The following is a 16,329-nucleotide window of genomic DNA, read 5'->3' on the forward strand; positions in this document are numbered from 1 at the left end:
TTTCCAGGTGGCTCTGCTGATCTGAGCCTCTTCCAGGCAGGATGGCTGATACCTTTTCCTGACAGACTCGCAGCAGGCCTTAATGCTTACTATGCATTAAGGGTGGGGCTAGTGGATCTAGTTGGTTTCAGGGACTTCCTGAAGCTACTAAGTTGCTTACTTCCTGAGTTTAAGTTTACTTCTTTTCAGGGTGGACTTTTTCTCCTACTTAGAACACCCTGTTGTTTCACTTCCCTGTAAACATCCTGTCTTAAAATATGTTATTTTACTTCTCCTTTTACACCTGTATCTTAACAAGCTTCCCTCAGAAATGGAAGATCTTGCTATGATCTTCCAGATCTTACACAACAGGACACTATTTGGAGGGAGGATATCAGAAGAGGGCAGGGGAGACAAAAGAGGGTCATGAGGGAGGAAAAGGACTAACAGTACATAATTGATATTAACATATACGTGTGAAAATGTAAAACCCATTACTTTTCTAATTTTAAAAATGAGCTAAATCATAAAAAAAAGAAAGGAAAAGAAATATGACAAAGATAACCCACAGCACTTTTGAAGTGTGGAATGTGATTTCACTCAGCATGGTGCCCATTGGTCCCAGAAGAGTCTCAGGACAGTGCCTCACTGGGTGAGCTAACAAGGCAGGTGTGAGCTAGAGCCCAGGGCTGAATTGTCATCAGAATCGCTTGAGACCATGTTACCTGGAAGCTGCCCTCAGCACATGAGTGTAGAATGAATTTCCTGACACGCATCAGAGCATGGATGCTCTCCCCAAACCCACACGGCTGCACACAAGTCACAGGTGTGTTGTCATCATGTGGGGGCCCAGGCTGGCGGGGCAGGTCTGTATCCCAGCTGCCTGGGAGGCAGAGGCAGGAACCTGATGAGTTCAAGGCCAGCCTGGGCGCTTGCCAAGACTGCATTAGTGTGAGGCCCTAGGCCCAGTCCCCACAACTGAAAATATAAAATGTAAAACGCTGTCGGTGAAAATCTTAGGCTTTCATTCTCAGCCATTCTCTAGAATGGCATTTCTAGAGCCACATTTCGGCATGTGTGGCACTTTGCCTAGTGGCACAGGGGACATCCAAATCTCCTGGGAAAGAAGGGGCCTTCCAACAAATGTGTTTTTAATTCTACTCTCCAGAAATTGATATTTTTAGCAGTTATGAGCCCATCTAATATTTATGACCTACAAGTGTGTCTGATTTCCCTAACAGCCTCTCTCCTGCTTCTAATACTCTCTTCTGCATTGATCTCCACATCAGTTCCTATGTCCGTATGCCACAGTTTAATCACGAGTGTGGTACATTCTAACAGCTGGTAGGATAACTCCTTTCACACCGTTCTTTGATTTTTATATGCACCGCCACATTTTATGTGGAACCCGCCTATCTGACTGGGAGCAGTGCTCTGGGGTTCTCTTTGGTTTTGCACCTACACTGCAATGTTAGCATTCCCTCAGGGGCCTGTGAGGTTGGCCGTGCTCTGAGCAGCCAGTGCCCTGCTCACACAAGGGCTGAATGCTCCTAATCTGGAAAAATTCCTGCTAAACTTTATAGAGTTTCATTTATTTGAAGTCAATTCTTATTTATATACTATAATAGGACTTACTCTTTTTTTTTTTTTGTGGTGGTGGTGGCACTGGGGATTGAACTCAGGGCCTTTGCAAATGCTGAGTGTGTCCATTACTTTTCTGTTGCTGTGATAAAACACCATGACTAAGCCAGGTGGTGGTGGCACAGGCCTTTTCACTTGGGAGGCCGAGGCAGGCGAATCTCTAAGGTCCAGGCCAGTCTGATCTACAGAGGGAATTCTAGGACAGCCAGGGCTAAAAACTCTGTCTTGATAAAAACAAATAATAAACCAAAACAAAAACAAGGAAACAACAACCCAAAACCCAACAAAACAAAACAAAACCAACCAACCAACCAAAACCAAAACAAAAACAAACAAACAAACAAACAAAAACATGACCACTAGCAACCCATAGAAAAGGAAGTTAATTTTGGGGCTTGTGATTTCAGAGGGATAAGAGTCCATTATGGCAATGAGGCATGACAGCTAATAACGGGGGCGGATGCTGAGAGATCATGTCCTTGACTGCAAGCATGAGGCAGACAGCTTGGCAGTTGGGTGAAGCCGAGAACTCCCTAAAGCGAGGCGGCACTCCTTAAACGTCCCCAGGCAGCGCCACCAACTGAGGGTCAAATGTCCAGCTAGCCCATGGGGGACATTGTCATTCAAACCACCTTACAGTAGGCAAGCACTCCACCACCAAGTGACACCCCAGGGACCGATTAACACACATAATCGATATTTACTGCGCATCTCTCCGTGCCAGATAATGATGAGAGTTGAGAGGCAAAGGAAAGCAGACCCCACCGCCAGCTTCCAGCAGCCTCCTTCCAACCATGAGCCTCGAGGCGGTGTGCATGGTGCTCTGTGCTAGTGAAGGTGGCTGCAGGGTAGGTGCAGTTAGAGGCTTACTGGGGAGACAAGAGCAGAGATGGGCGGGATGCAATGGTGATGTCTCAAGATGGGGCTAGAGGAGCCAGCGGGGGCCCCTTGCCACCGGCAAAGGCCCTCCCAGAAGGGCATAGCTGCAGCCGTGGCTTTGTGGCCTCTGGCTGCAGGTGTGGCTGCTTAGTTCTGACCAACTAAGCAGGACCATGGTGGCTGAGGGTCCTGGTGAGTCCTGGTGATGGATGGCGGTGTCAGCCGGTCATGACCCGGAGAGGGACCGCTTCAGGGAGCAGAAGCTCCATGTCTAGCTTGTTCTTCATGGTTTTGTGGTACCGGAGCCCAAGTGAGTTTCCAAAGCTTGTACCTGTGTCACTCTGTAGCCCTGTGACATGGAAGAAGGGCCTGACTCCCTCCTCATGCTCGACAGTCTCAGTTCCTTCACTTGAATTATTTTCTGCAAAAACGTGTAGTGTCAGCACCACGCCTGGCCTACAGTGTGCGTAGCAAATGACAGTGATGGTGGCATTGGTTGGACAGTTTGCTTAGCAGTGAAGCATCCCCTCTTGCTGTTCTTCCAGAGGACCAGGGTTCTATTCCCAGCACCTGCACGGCAGCTCACAACCGTCTACACCTCCTGTCCTAAGGGATCCAGTGCCCTCTCTGGCCTCTGCAGGCACTGCATTCACACGATACACAGAACTACAGAAAGGCACAATACCATGCACATAAGAGAGAAGGGAAAAAGTATATGTGGCACAGGCTGGCCTCAGAGTCCTGGATGGGAGCAGTTCCCCTACTTCAACCTTCCTGAGCTACTGCCACCGCACTGAACCCGGCACCTGCTTCTTATCTGTTGTTTCCCTAGTACCATGTTACCCCCTTGGAATCTCTGCTGAAGTGTTGGATGGAAAGTCCCCCTTTCTTCCCATGGAAGCTTTTCCTCAGAAAGAACCCATCTGGAATTACAGCCCAACCACCAGGGGGCGCTGGTGGCAAGTGGCTGGCATAACTTGCCTTTCACTGGGGCCTTGAGTTAATGGTGTACCTGGTAAACCAGCCCAGGCCTTTGTGTGATTCAGTCTGGTGATTTCAGTGTGGCTCAGACTTGCGGAGCTGTGACAATTACATGGGAAATCAGATTATCACAGGAGCTTTGGCGTGATGAGTCTTGAGAGCCAGCAACTGTGTTAATTAATAAGTTGTGTCGGCTTCAGGGCTTCACAGAGGGCAGATCGTTTATTTATTTTTTTTAAAAAATAGCTTTAGAACTAATCTACATGAGTCACAACAAACAGGCAAAAAATTGCTGGGCATTAGCCCAAGTGCAGTTAGTGCCCCGACTAACATGTTGGCCGTCTCAGAGCCCGAGTCCCTGCGGAAGGATGAGCAGGGAATGCTTGCTTCCGGTGTAGAGGCGTGAGAACTGCCTGTGTTTGCATCCTGTTGAGAAGAACTGCTCAGCTCACTTGAATGGAAGGTTCTCCTTGATGGATCGCCGGGTCCTGGACTCAAAGGTTCAGAGAGAGGGCTTGGGAGAAAGTTACACCCTGACCGGAGGAGGAGAGGCATTCAGGTGGGGCCATATCCAGTGTGCATTCAGAAGCTTGTGGGTGGCTCAGGCAGCTGCCTCCTCCCAGAGCCACACCTTTCCCCCCCAGGTGCCAGTCGCTAACACAGGTGAGCTTGCCTCAGCATCAGCCCTGCCCACTCAGCCCAGGGACTTGCAGAAAGAAAAGACATCTTGCAGAGCTCATGGAAACCAAAGACCCAAAGAGCCCCGGACCAGCTCAGTATGGCTGGACGGGTCAGCACCAGGCATTTGCCAGTCCTGCTGACTCCATCACAGGCCCTAGAGAGGGAGGTGGCTTAGGTGACAGACGTAGTACAATCTTTACAGACATCAATGCCAGTGGCTTACGCTCTGCCCCGAGAGCCTTGGGCAGGATGGATGCTCTCTACAAACAGCCGCACAGACTTGGCTCCTCCGCCGGAACGAACAGTTCTCATTTAGATAGCAGCTCTGTTTTGTGCTGTGCTATCGCAGACCGGGATATGAGCCTCACTGGAAATGTGCTGTCATGTGCCACTTTCTCTTGTGCCTAGTGGCCAGTATCTGGGAAAAGCAAGGGTCTCTGTGCCCATTCAACAAAATGATGGGCCGCAGAAGGAAAACCAGGAGGCAGATGACAACTGGATGTGCGTACCTTGGGTCGTAGGGGGGTAGAAGGCATAAATAGCTATGGTTGGCTCTTCTCCAGTTTCACCATTGACAGGAACGCCCAGGTGCAAGAAAGGCTTTGGCTAGGCAGCCCTAACAGTGTATGACACTGCCTCTGCTTACATTTGAGAGCAGAGGGAAGCTAGGAGAAGTTTGACAGGCGGGAGCTATAGCTTGTGCTGCGCACAAAGATCGGAATGCTTGCCAATTCGTGCAAACATCCTCCAACGTAGTTTAGAGGGAGACAGGCAAGAAGACAAAGCCAGTGGCTCCAGGCTGGTCTCCAGAATTCCAGCAGACCTCAATATGGGGGTGGATTTGAAATATGCGCGCATTTGGGTGTGTGTAGGCGCATGTATATACGCACATATGCATGCATGTGTGTGCACGTGTGTGTTTATGTGTTTGTTTGCTCTCATATGTGAGGGCCTAGAGCCTCTCAGGCAGCTTTTCAGTAGCATGTAAGCTACAGTCAAAAGGCAGCCTTAGAGAGATATGGCCAACTACATCTTTTTTTTTTTTTTTAAGATACATATTTAAATATGTGTGGGTGTACTTCCTAAGGTGAAACTTTCTGGAGGTGTGGAAATTTGCTGAGTGTGGCGAATATGGTGAAGGGCCACCCGAAGGCAGATAAGTTTTTATCTGTTTGTCTGTCTTTAATTGTTCATTTTTATGTGGATGGGCATGGTCTACTGGCCACAAAGGCCAGAAGGCGTTGGGTCCTCTTGTACTGGAATTTCAGATGGTTGTGAGCCACTATGCCGGTGATGGAAGAGCAGACAGTGCCCTTGAAACTGCTGAGCCATCTCTGCAGCCCTTGATAAGCTTTTCTGTGAGTTTGCTCTAACTTTAGGGCTTCAGGAGAAAGGGCCACACTTTTGCACTTTTGCCTGCCACGCTTTTGCCTCTTCACTCCCAAACTTCTACTTTGTTGCTGCTCTGAGATTTCTAGCAACTCTCTTCAAGATAAGCTTTTAAGATCTGTTTCTCAGGATCTCACATGCAGGCCAGGAGCCCCATTTCATATGCTACTTGTCTTCAGGGGAAAGAGCTCAACAACTGGGGACTGGAGGGGGTTACTCCATCTGGTCTCTAACCATGAGAAACACAGTGACTTTAATTCTGTGTGGGTAAGGAGCAATGGGCTGCAGAATGGCTGGGAGCCTTGGCTGGGCCAAGCAGCAAGACAGGGGACTCTACCAGTGGCCATTTGTGGAGCCTTTAGTTAAATGCCTTGATTAGGAACCTACTTGCCAGCTGGGTGTGATGGCACACACCTTTAATCCCAGCACTCATGGAGGCAGAGGCAGGTGGATGTCTGTGAGTTTGAGGCCAGCCTGCTCTACAGAGCAAGTCCAGGACAGCCAAGGCTACACAGAGAAACCCTGTCTTGAAAAACAAACAAACAAAAACAAGCAGCTGGTGGGGAAGCACCTGATGGAGAAGCAGCCGGTGAGGAAGCAGCCGGTGAGGAAGCAGCTGGTGAGGGGAACGGTGCTGGACTTGCCAGCAGCTGTGGAAGGAACTGAGCTTGTAGCCTTTCTGCGAAGCTGCCTGCAGACCCCCACTCCCACGTCCATACATAAGTCTGCATTCTCGCCTCCTATTGAATCCTCTCTGGGGCTCCATCAGCCATTGCTTCCAGGCATGAGTCATTCCCAGCCAGCTTCCCCCAGCTCAGGGCTTTGGAGTCAGATAAACAGAGACTTGTTGAATGTTTGTGAAGTGTGCTCTCTGGCAACATGATTTATAAAGCTACAAGTTGACTGGTGGCTGCTGGGGGTTTTGGTTCCTCTTCTTGTGTGCTGGGCCAAAGTGAACAGTCTGGGGACAGAGGCCTTGGGTGGCTTCTGCTCCAGAACCCTGAAGGCCGGGTAGGGCACATGTGGGAGTCACGCTGAGGCCCACGCTACCATGTGAGCCTACGGTGCCGTGCTTGTCCAGACACCAATCTTCTAGCAGACAGAGCCAGTCAGCTGCAAAAATCAGATCTGCCTGACTCCCTGTCCTCTGCTCCATCCTGGTCACCATGTGACCTGAAAACCAAAGGCTGGGACTACTCACATCCACATAGAGCAGCAATTATCAACCCGTGGGCCACGACCCCTTTGGCAAATCTCTATCTCCAAAACTATTTACATCACAATTCCTAACGGTAGCAAAATTACAGTTATGGAGTAGCAACAGAAATAATTTTATGGTTGGGGGTCACCACAACAAGAGGAACTGTATTAAAGGGTCGCAGCATTCAGAAGGTTGAGAGCCACTACTCAAGAGGCCATATTCAGCCTTAAAAAGGGAGGAAATCCCATCCCTATTGCCTTCTGTCTAATATTTAAAATTATTAACCGGCATTTTAACAATTTCATTTTCTCCTCTATTAGTTTTAATTTTATATTATTTTTTAGTAGGGTTTTACAGTCTGAATCTTTGATATATTTCATTCTACCTTAATTGTTATCTTGCTTCCTTTTGAGTGATTTAAGGTTGTCTCGGCAGGTTCCGTTCCCCCTGTCGTCTGGCTCCTCCTGTTGTTGCAAGGCTGAGTCCCACAAAGCTCTAGTTCAGTTTCATTCTGTTGGGGGTGGTGTTGGGGGTGGGACCCAGAGCCCTGCAAGCTCTCCACCACTGGGCTACGTCTCTGCTCCTAATCAGCGCCGTATAGGCTCAATATTTACTTGTTTTTAGCTGTATTTTAAACAGTTTATCATCATTATCCCCTTCTCCATTGCTGTGCAGATTGCCTGAGATCATTTTCATTACTCTGGGAGCTCTTAGTAGTTCTTGGGATCATGTCTACTGGCAGTGAGGTCTGCTTTTCATCTTGTTTTGTCTGAAAACATCTTTATTTCAACTTTCAAAAATTAAACTTATTCTATGTGTGAGTGTTTATACGTGTGTGTGTGTGTGTGTGTGTGTGTGTGTGTGTGTGTGTGTGAAGCCAGAAGAATGCATTAGATCCCTTGGAATTGAAGTTATAGACAATTGTAAGCTGCTGTGTAGGTGCTGGGAATCAAACCCAGGTCCTCTGGAAGAGCAGCCAGTGCTCCTAACCACTGAGCCATCTCTCCAGCCCCTTTTCTTCCTTTTAAGAACAGTGTGAACCCACGCTGTCCTTGCAGTTAAGAGCCCTCTTGTCTCGGCCTCATTGAGTGCTGGGATGGCAAGCCTGTGCCACGGCATTTGGCTCTTTTTAAAGTTCTGAACATGGACTTGTTTTTCTCCTGCCGTGTTTTAGATTTAACACTCAACTATCAACCCAGTAAATAAACAGGGTGGTGAAGCCTCCAGTTCTCAAAGACCAGCTCACGATAGCGGAGGTGTGGCGCCAACCTAGGCATCCCGCACTGGAGGAATGGCTGAGCCAGAGTTCCAGCTCAGCGGCAGACGCTGCCCAGTGCGTAAGGCAGAGACTGGGGGCTACACCTGACATCTGGCCTGCACACGCTCGTGCCCACACACCAACGCATATGCACAGGCATGAATACCACACGTACATGGACATGCAAAGATGTAACTACGCAAATATAAAAGCTACCATCTTCACTATTTTTATACTTTCATGTATTCCTTGACAGTTTTACACACACATATGACGTGCGTTGGTTGTATCCACTCTCCACCGCCCCCTCCCCCTTCATGTCCTCATTTTCCAACCTACTAGCGGCCACATCCCCGACAACAAATGACTCCTCCTCCCTCAGCCACCATCAAGGGCCAGTCATCTTAACGATCTTTAAGTGTACAAGTGCAGTGGCATTCAGGACCTTGATATCTTGGGCAGCTTTCGCCTCCACCTACCCCCAGAACTTGTTCTGTCTTGAAAAACTGAAAGTCTGGGCCCGTTAACTAGTGACTTCCCATTGCCTCTCCCAGTGTCCTGCCAGCCACCATTCTACCATCTACTTCCCTCTGTGGATTTGCCTTCTCCTAGAACTTCATATGAGTGAATCATCCAGTATCATCTTGTGACTGATTTCTCTCTCCTGGTGTCATGTCCCCAAGGTTCATCTGTGTTATAAAATGTGCCAGAATTTTCTTCCTTTTAAAGGCTGAATAGTGCTCCATCGTAGGCACATGTCACATTTTCTTTCCCCCTTACCTGGCCATGTATGCTGGGTTTCCTCAGCATGTCAGCTCTGTGAACCACACTGCCCTGGACACTGGTACTTCTCTAGCCCTTGAGTACAGGTATATCAGTTCCCTTGAGTATATTTATGTAACTGCCGGGGTCACAGGGTAACGGTTTTCAGGAATCAAGATACAGCAGCTGCACCATTTTCCATTTCCACCAACATAGGAGTCCCAGATTCTCCAGATTGTCCCCAGCGCTGGCCCTCATCTGGTTTAGCAGCCATGGTAATAGGTGTGTGTGACACCCACTGTGCTTCTGACTTGTATTCCTGGCCTTAGTGAAGCTGAACATCTTTTCACATGCTTATCAACCACTTATATATGGCTAGCACGTGGTCTGCTCAGGTTGTTTGCCCACTTAAAAGTTGAATTTATTTCGGGGTATGTGTATTTGTGCATGTGCAAGCATGAACACACACAGACATTCCACAGCACATGTGTGAAGGTCCAATAAACAAATCTGAGGAGTCAGTCTTCTCCTTCTGTTCTGTGGGTTCTGGGAGGAATTGAACTAAGTTTTTCAGGTTCAGTAGCAAACCTTTCTACCCACTGGTTTAGTCAGTGCTCTACTGCCAGGAAGGGACACACCATTTAATGAGGGCTTGCTTACAGTTTCAGAGGGTTAGTCCATTATCCAGGGAGCATGAGAGCAGGCATGGCAGGCGTGCTGGGGAAGTGGCTTAGAGTTGGACATCCTGATCTGCAGGCAGCAGGAAGAGAGAGACACTGGGCCTGGCAAGGGCTTTTGAAACCTCTAAGCTCATCCCCAGAGACACACTTCATCCAGCAAGGCCGCACCTCCTGTTCTTTCTCAAGCAGTGCCGCTCCCTGTTCAAAGCCTCCCACAGGCTCAGAGCATTCAAATCTGTGAGCCTGCAGGGCCATAGTTATCCAAACAAGCACACTCCACTCCCTGGCCCCCCCTAGGCTTACAGCCATATCATAGTGCAAAACTGTACTCAGTCCAACTTCAAAAGTCCTCGTAGTCTTTCACAGTCTCAACACTGTTTAAAAGTTCAGAGTTTCTTCTGAGACTCAAGGCAAACCCTTAACTGCCATCATCTGTAAATTAAAAATAAAAAAGCAGATCACATACTTCCAACATACAGTGGCACAGGATATACATTACCATTCCAAAAGGAGGAAAGGGAGCATGGTGAGGAAATACTGGACCAGAGTAAGACCAAAAACCATCAGGGAAATTTTCAAACTCAACATCGCCATGTTGGAGATCAAAGCAGTCTCCAGATCAACTATTTTCAGCTTTCTTGGTGGCAGCATACTTCTTTCTCTTGGGCTGGGCCCACTCCATCATCAGCTCTCCTTGGCAGGTATTCTGTGGCTCAGACATCTCCAACATCTTCAGGGCTCTAAGGAAATCCAGAGTTCACCCTCACAGTCCCTCTGCAAGAACACCCGACCCATGCCTTGGCTCAGCAGCTTTCCTTAGCTGAGGAGGGAGATCCTCTTGGATCCTTCACTCTAAAGCCAGAAACATGTGACTGGTGCTGCCACATTCTGCTGCTTGCTGGGGCTGGAACTTGGCCTCATTCAAATATATTTTCATCAGCTTTCTGTTTTCCACAGTTTTCTTCAGTGCTTAAGCTTTTCTTTAATTCCTTTGGCCAGGTTGAAAGCTCAGCTGGGTGGGTCACCACTTGCTTTATTCCATTTGGCATCAAATTTTAAAAAAATTAAAAAAAAATTCATCTAATTGAGAACTGGACTTAGCTGCATTACACTTCCTCAGGCTCCTTTTCTCTGCAAACTGTACATTTTATATTTTTTTTCTTGTTCCTTTTTTGTGCATGAACATGACCACTAAGAGCCACAAGATACATTCAATACTAAGCCGACTTGAAATTTCCTCTGCCAATGTCATTAGCCCAAACTGTTCAACTTAGCTTCAGGCAGAGTTTTTGGACAAGGGTTGCAAGCAGCCACATTCTTTTCAAAAATATCACAAGAATGGTCTATCGGCCAAATACTAATTTTTCTCTGAAACCTCTTGACGAGGACATAGAGGGCACCATCTTTTATGCTACTACTAGTACGGCCCATTAAGCCTTGATTAAAGCCTTCAACTGCTTTCCTAATCCAAAGTTCCAAAGTCTACATTCCTCCAATAAGCAGTATGGTCAGGCCTGTCCCAGCATTACCCTGCTCCCCGTTCTGTTGCTATGAAGAGACACCACGACCAAGACAACTCTTACAAAAGCATTTGTGTGGCACTCATTTTTGTAACTCTACTTTATTTGGGGTATTTAGGTTCTCAACCTCCTTTCCAACCTCCCAACTTTAGTAGGAGAGTGAAATTTAGTGGGGAGAGGGCACCCAGACCCCTTTATTTCTCCAAGATGTTTAGGGTCGAGGGGTTATTTTAGGGCTATACCAATCTCTGTCAACAGCAAATGCAGCCAGCAGTCTTCTCCAAGATGCTGCACCCCGAAGCATTGCTTTCTCCAAACTGCCACACCGTCCTTCTTTCCGGTCTCTCCAAACTGCAACTCACCACAGCCAACCCCACACCCTATGACACACTTCTCTTTCTCAGCTCTCATATTTATATCGTCGGAGTCCTAGACCACACCCCTTTCCATGCTTCATGGGGCAGGCCATTACCAGCTGGCCAAGATCATGCCCTGTGGGAGACAATTAACAGGTGAGGGCAAACTAAAGCCCAAACTAAAATCCCACACTTGGGATTAAAACAAAAACACATTTACATAACATAACATAACTGAGTTTACAAAGAAACCAAAACTTGCATTATACATGTGATTGGGGGCTCACAGTTTCCGAGATACAGTTCACTGTTGTCACAGTGGGAATAGGGTGCTGGAGTAGTTGAGAGCTACATCCTGATTCTGTAGATAGAGGCACTGGGCTTGGCTGGGGCTTTTGAAAGCTCAACCCCCATCCTCAGTGACACACTTGCTCCAGCAAGACCACACACACCTCCTAATCCTTTCAAACAATGTTACTCCCTGGTGACTAAGCATTCAAATATAATAATCTATGGGGGACATTCTCATACAAACCACCACAACCCCTATCTCCCATATCTTCTCCCCCCTCAAGCAAATGGATCATCTACTTCCTGATTAGCGCCTGTCACACACATGTAAGACCCCCATGCTAGCTCCCAAGGTCTTCTGTATCGCACAGCTCTCCCACAGCTACGCTCAACTTCTAGGCTGTTCCAGTTTAGACTCCCTCTTCCATAACACCCAACACTGGCAAGGGTTTGACCACCTTTCGCCATTTGCTCAGCACCCCTGGAGATAACCACGGCAGATCTGAAGTTCCCCAAACCATTCTTTCCACGCATGGAGTGGTCTAGTTCCGTGTTTTCACTGCAGCCTTGCTTGCATACAGGAACACACGCACACTCACACGTGCACATATATTCCTGCGTAGGCCAGAAGTCAATCTCGGGCATTGTAGGAGTGCCAGCCACCTCATTTTCTGAGACATCTCCCACTGAGACCTAACATTTGGCTAGGCTGGCTGGCTGGCCACTGAGCCCCAGGGATTTGCCTGTCTCCACCTCCTTGGTGCTAGGATTATAAGCGCAAACCCCATTCCCAGCTTTGGGTGCTAAGGATTGAATTCAGGTTCTGTTGCCTGGACAGCAAGCACTTCACTGACTCAGTTAGCTCCACAGTCCCCAAGGCATTGAGCTGCAAAAGCTGAAAGGTGTGGCAGAAATAAACCAATCTTATGTCTTCTTGTTATAGATATGGACACTGATGCACAGAGAGCAGTTTGATGTGTTCATATCACTTATGACCCTTCCCAAGCTTGTCGAGCTGGCAGAGCTCTCTTCCAAGAGTAGCATCGCATCAGCCAAAGCTTTTATGAACATCACAAAAGCCTTTTGGAGCCACAGGAAATTGATGTGACTCACTTGTCCCTCTCACTGCTCCTGTAGTCACTGACCACACTTGTGGCTTTGAGGCATGACAAGGGTACAGGAAGGCCGTTCTGTCAGTCTCGTGGGTTCTCTTTGCTATGACATTTTGTTTGTAGTTACTGGAAGGGTCCTGCTTGGTACCTGTGTGCTTTCTGTAAGTTTGGAAGTTCTCTCTTCCCTGCCTACCAGGAGACAGACCTGCTCCAGACTGCCTCCTTTAGGTTGACTTGACAGGGTGTGGGCTGGAAGTGAAGGGAGGATAGTGGTGGCCAGAAAAAGCATCAGATGGGAGTCCCAAAGTACTTTCCAAATTCTGCGATCCCCAGTCTGCTCACTGGAGAAGTACTCAGCACAACTCAGTGGTTCTATGATGCTCTTGGGTGGGAGCCTTCTCGCCTCCACCAAAGCAGAGGATCTGGACTCCTGTAGAACATCCTAAGGGGATTAGATGGGACGGGGAGCTCAGAGAGAGGAGCACTGGGAACAGAAGGAAGGGGTGGGCTGGGGGGGCATTGACTGTGTGTGTGTTGGGGGTAGGGGGATGATCTGTGGATATGCTTATGGCCCGGGGCATAACGGAAGTGAAGCAGCAGGGCTGGGGCAGCCAACTGTGGATTGACTTGGCTTTAGCACATCTGTGGAGAAGATGGTGGTATTGTCTGCTCGGGTAGGCATGGCTCACTGCTTGTCAGCATCACTGATAATCCCTGTCTGCCCACCTTGATGTGTCCAGAGAGAAGGTCAAAGGACCTCCATCTCCTCCACTCCCACCCTTGCAAGGGGCTGAAGGAGGAAGAGGGCCTGGTGCAGCGCTGTGGGTGAGAATCAGTGATGTGTGTGTGTTGTAGTTTTTAAGCTTTTCCAGAAGCAGAAAGTAATGGACTAACCAGACATTTAAAATCTTGCTATGCTTGGGTTTTTCTGTTTTGAATCTTGAACCTTTTGGAGCCCAGTGTAGGTGTAGGAAGAGAAGTTTTTAGCCTTTATTTGTGTGTGCATGTGTACGTGTGAGTGAGCGTGTATGCATGTGCACGCCAACAATACATGCTTGTGCATACACGCATGCATGCACGAATGCATGTATGTGAAAGTGAGCCTTTCTGGGGCCCTCACTGGTCTCTGATATGAGAATGCAGACATGCTGGGAAATGCTGAGCCTGCCACAGATTAGACAAAGCTAAATTGAAGGGATCGTTGTCACAAAATCCTCCTGACATCCCATTCCAAATGAGGCATGCACAAAGAAAGACTTGGACGCCGTGTCCACTTGGTACCCTACGCTCTACAGGTCTGTACTGACTGCAGTAGGAAGCCCATGGGACCTGCTACTCTGGGCAACGTTAATTTCTTCCTTCTGGGTGTTGACAGTACATTATTTAAAAAAAAAGAAAAAGAAGGGTAATTAATTTTCTAAGAGTTAGTGGTTCCATCTCTTTTGTTTTGTTGTTGTTGTTTGTTCTTTATTCATCTCTCATACAATACATCCGGACCGAAACCTCCCCACTCTCCACTCCTTCCTGTTCCCTTTCTGCTCCTCCACCACTCCCTTCCTGGTGTTGTACCCCTCCCCCATCCACTGCTCCTCCATTTCTCTTCAGAAAAGAGCAGGCCTCCCAGGGGTACCAACCAAACAGCATAACAAGAGTAGGCTAAACCCTCACGCCAAGGCTGAATGAGGCAACCTAGGACGAAAAGGTTCCCAAGAGCAGGTTCCTTCTCTTTTTAAAGCGCGGTATAGTCTTCTTCCTTGTGAAAGCGCTCCTGCCTGGCACCGCTTCCCCATCCATCGGGCAGGAGCTTGGATTGGATTTATAAACCTAGACTTTCATGTTGCTGTGTTCCGTCTTCCCCGTTCAGATGAGGGGCGGGGAAGCGGGCCAGAGGTAAAAATAAAAATGTTTCTGGATTTTAACTAACGAGAGAAAAAATAAATAAATTGTGCTGTAAAAAGAATTAGGCAAGAGTTGCCAATTTAGTTCAGGGAAGGAAGAGGTCTCCTCACCTCGATTCTGGAAGGCTTAGGAGAAGCCAGAAGAGGGTGGGGCCTCGGTCACCACTTACTGTGGGTTCTCTAGACTGGTTGAGTTTCTTCAGGCTTGGAGCCAGAAGAGCCCCTACCCATCCCAGGGGAGAAACCAGGGAGGCCGAGGGTCAGGTTGCTGCTCTGTGTCAGAAGCCCGGTCAGAAGGACACCTCCATCTCATCCGGGGACTTCTGGCTGCGAACGAGGAACAGCAGAAGGGATTTTAGCAGAAATGGAAAACAACGTGGAAGTGGCTCTGGGTGATGTCACCAAGCTCTAGCGGTCCCATCTGTTGGCTGATTGACACCAAGGATGGGGCGGTGGGTGGAAAGGAGTGCGCAATTGCAGACCTGATGGAACCCCAACACCCCCTATCCTAACCTCTAGTTCACAAGACAGCTCCAGAACATCTGATAGCGGAGAGGTGAGGGCTTGAGCACGGACCTTCTCTGGGCCCCTCCCACGCTGGACCCACGCGAGGGGCCAGCCTCCCTCCCCCACCCCACCCCCCACTCCCCCGTCTCGATTGTGCCCAGATAGCACCCTGGGCGCCGGGTCGGATTCCCGACCGCACCGGTGCGCTTTAAGAGGCTGAGCTGCGCTTTCGCCAACCTCGCACATCCCTCCACGAGAGCTAGCCTTTGTCCAGCGCGGTGCCTGGGGCCCGGGCGCGGGTGGCGCGGGTGGCGCGGGCCTCCGGGCAAGGCCGCCGGTGCGCGGGACTGGCCGCTGTCCGCGGTGCTGAAGCGGCGGGCGCGGCGGGGAGGCGGGCCCCGGGCGCAGCGCATCTCCAACCCCAGCACCGCCCTCCTCGCGGGCTCAGCTCGGCGGCAGCCGGCATAGCACCGGGACGCGCTGAGAGCGCCGCGGGAAGGCGGCGGCTGCCCGAGCCCCCGCGGCCCCGGGGCCGGATCCACATCCACTCCGGAGAGCCCCTCCCTGGGGTGAGTTGGCGGGCTGACCGGGCTGGGCAGGAGGGTCCTGGGGCGGCCAGCCGGCCGGCTGCTTGAGCTACCTTTGCCTTTTCCAGCCCTAGCTGATAGCAGCCAGGGGGGCTCAAAGCTCTGCCCCTACACTAGCCCCAGTCTTGGGTCGAGGCCCCTTTGCCCTCACGCGAGGGACAAAGGATTTAGCCAGGAGTTGGGACAGGAGGAGGCATTTCTCACCTTAGGTGCAGCCAGCAGTTCAGCCATGGAGAGGACTCTGCCCAGGCTGATGTCCCAAGGGAGACACCTTCCCCTCTTCGTGCTAGGGACTGGCTCTGGGAAGCCCAAGCACTGGAATTCAGCCTAGATAGAGACCAGCCATCTTTTAGTAAAGGAAGGCAATGAGCTTCAGCCTTCACTGAGGCTGCAAGAGAGAAGTAGAGCCCTTTACCACCTTCCTCTCCTCTCCCTACATGCCTGAGGTGCAGTCAGCATGGCTTCACGGGTGAGGACAGTGTCTGTCCATGCACCTGAGAGTTGTGAGCTCTTCTCAGGCAGATGTGCGTGTGTGTGTGTGTGTGTGTGTGTGTGTGTGTGTGTGTGTGTGTGTTTTCCCGGCACGGAGAGGGGGGTTTGAAACTCC

General features: G+C 49.5%; 1 protein-coding gene across 2 annotated transcripts in view; it reads left to right on the plus strand.

Annotated features, from left to right (window-relative positions):
• Positions 1-16,329, plus strand: part of Osbp2 (oxysterol binding protein 2) — a 152,940-nt gene that overhangs the window by 68,360 nt on the left and 68,251 nt on the right. The window contains exon 1 of one of the 2 annotated variants that reach the window (XM_055624243.1): positions 15,648-15,704. The exons of the other annotated variant lie outside the window; for it this stretch is intronic. The gene's annotated coding sequence lies outside the window, so the exon portion shown is untranslated. Of the gene's footprint in view, positions 1-15,647; positions 15,705-16,329 lie in introns of those variants that run through there. 2 annotated transcript variants of the gene reach the window in all.

This window comes from Psammomys obesus, unplaced genomic scaffold, assembly GCF_907164565.1.
Source record: "Psammomys obesus unplaced genomic scaffold, mPsaObe1.curated_primary_1811, whole genome shotgun sequence".
NCBI classification, from domain to species: Eukaryota; Metazoa; Chordata; class Mammalia; order Rodentia; family Muridae; genus Psammomys; species Psammomys obesus.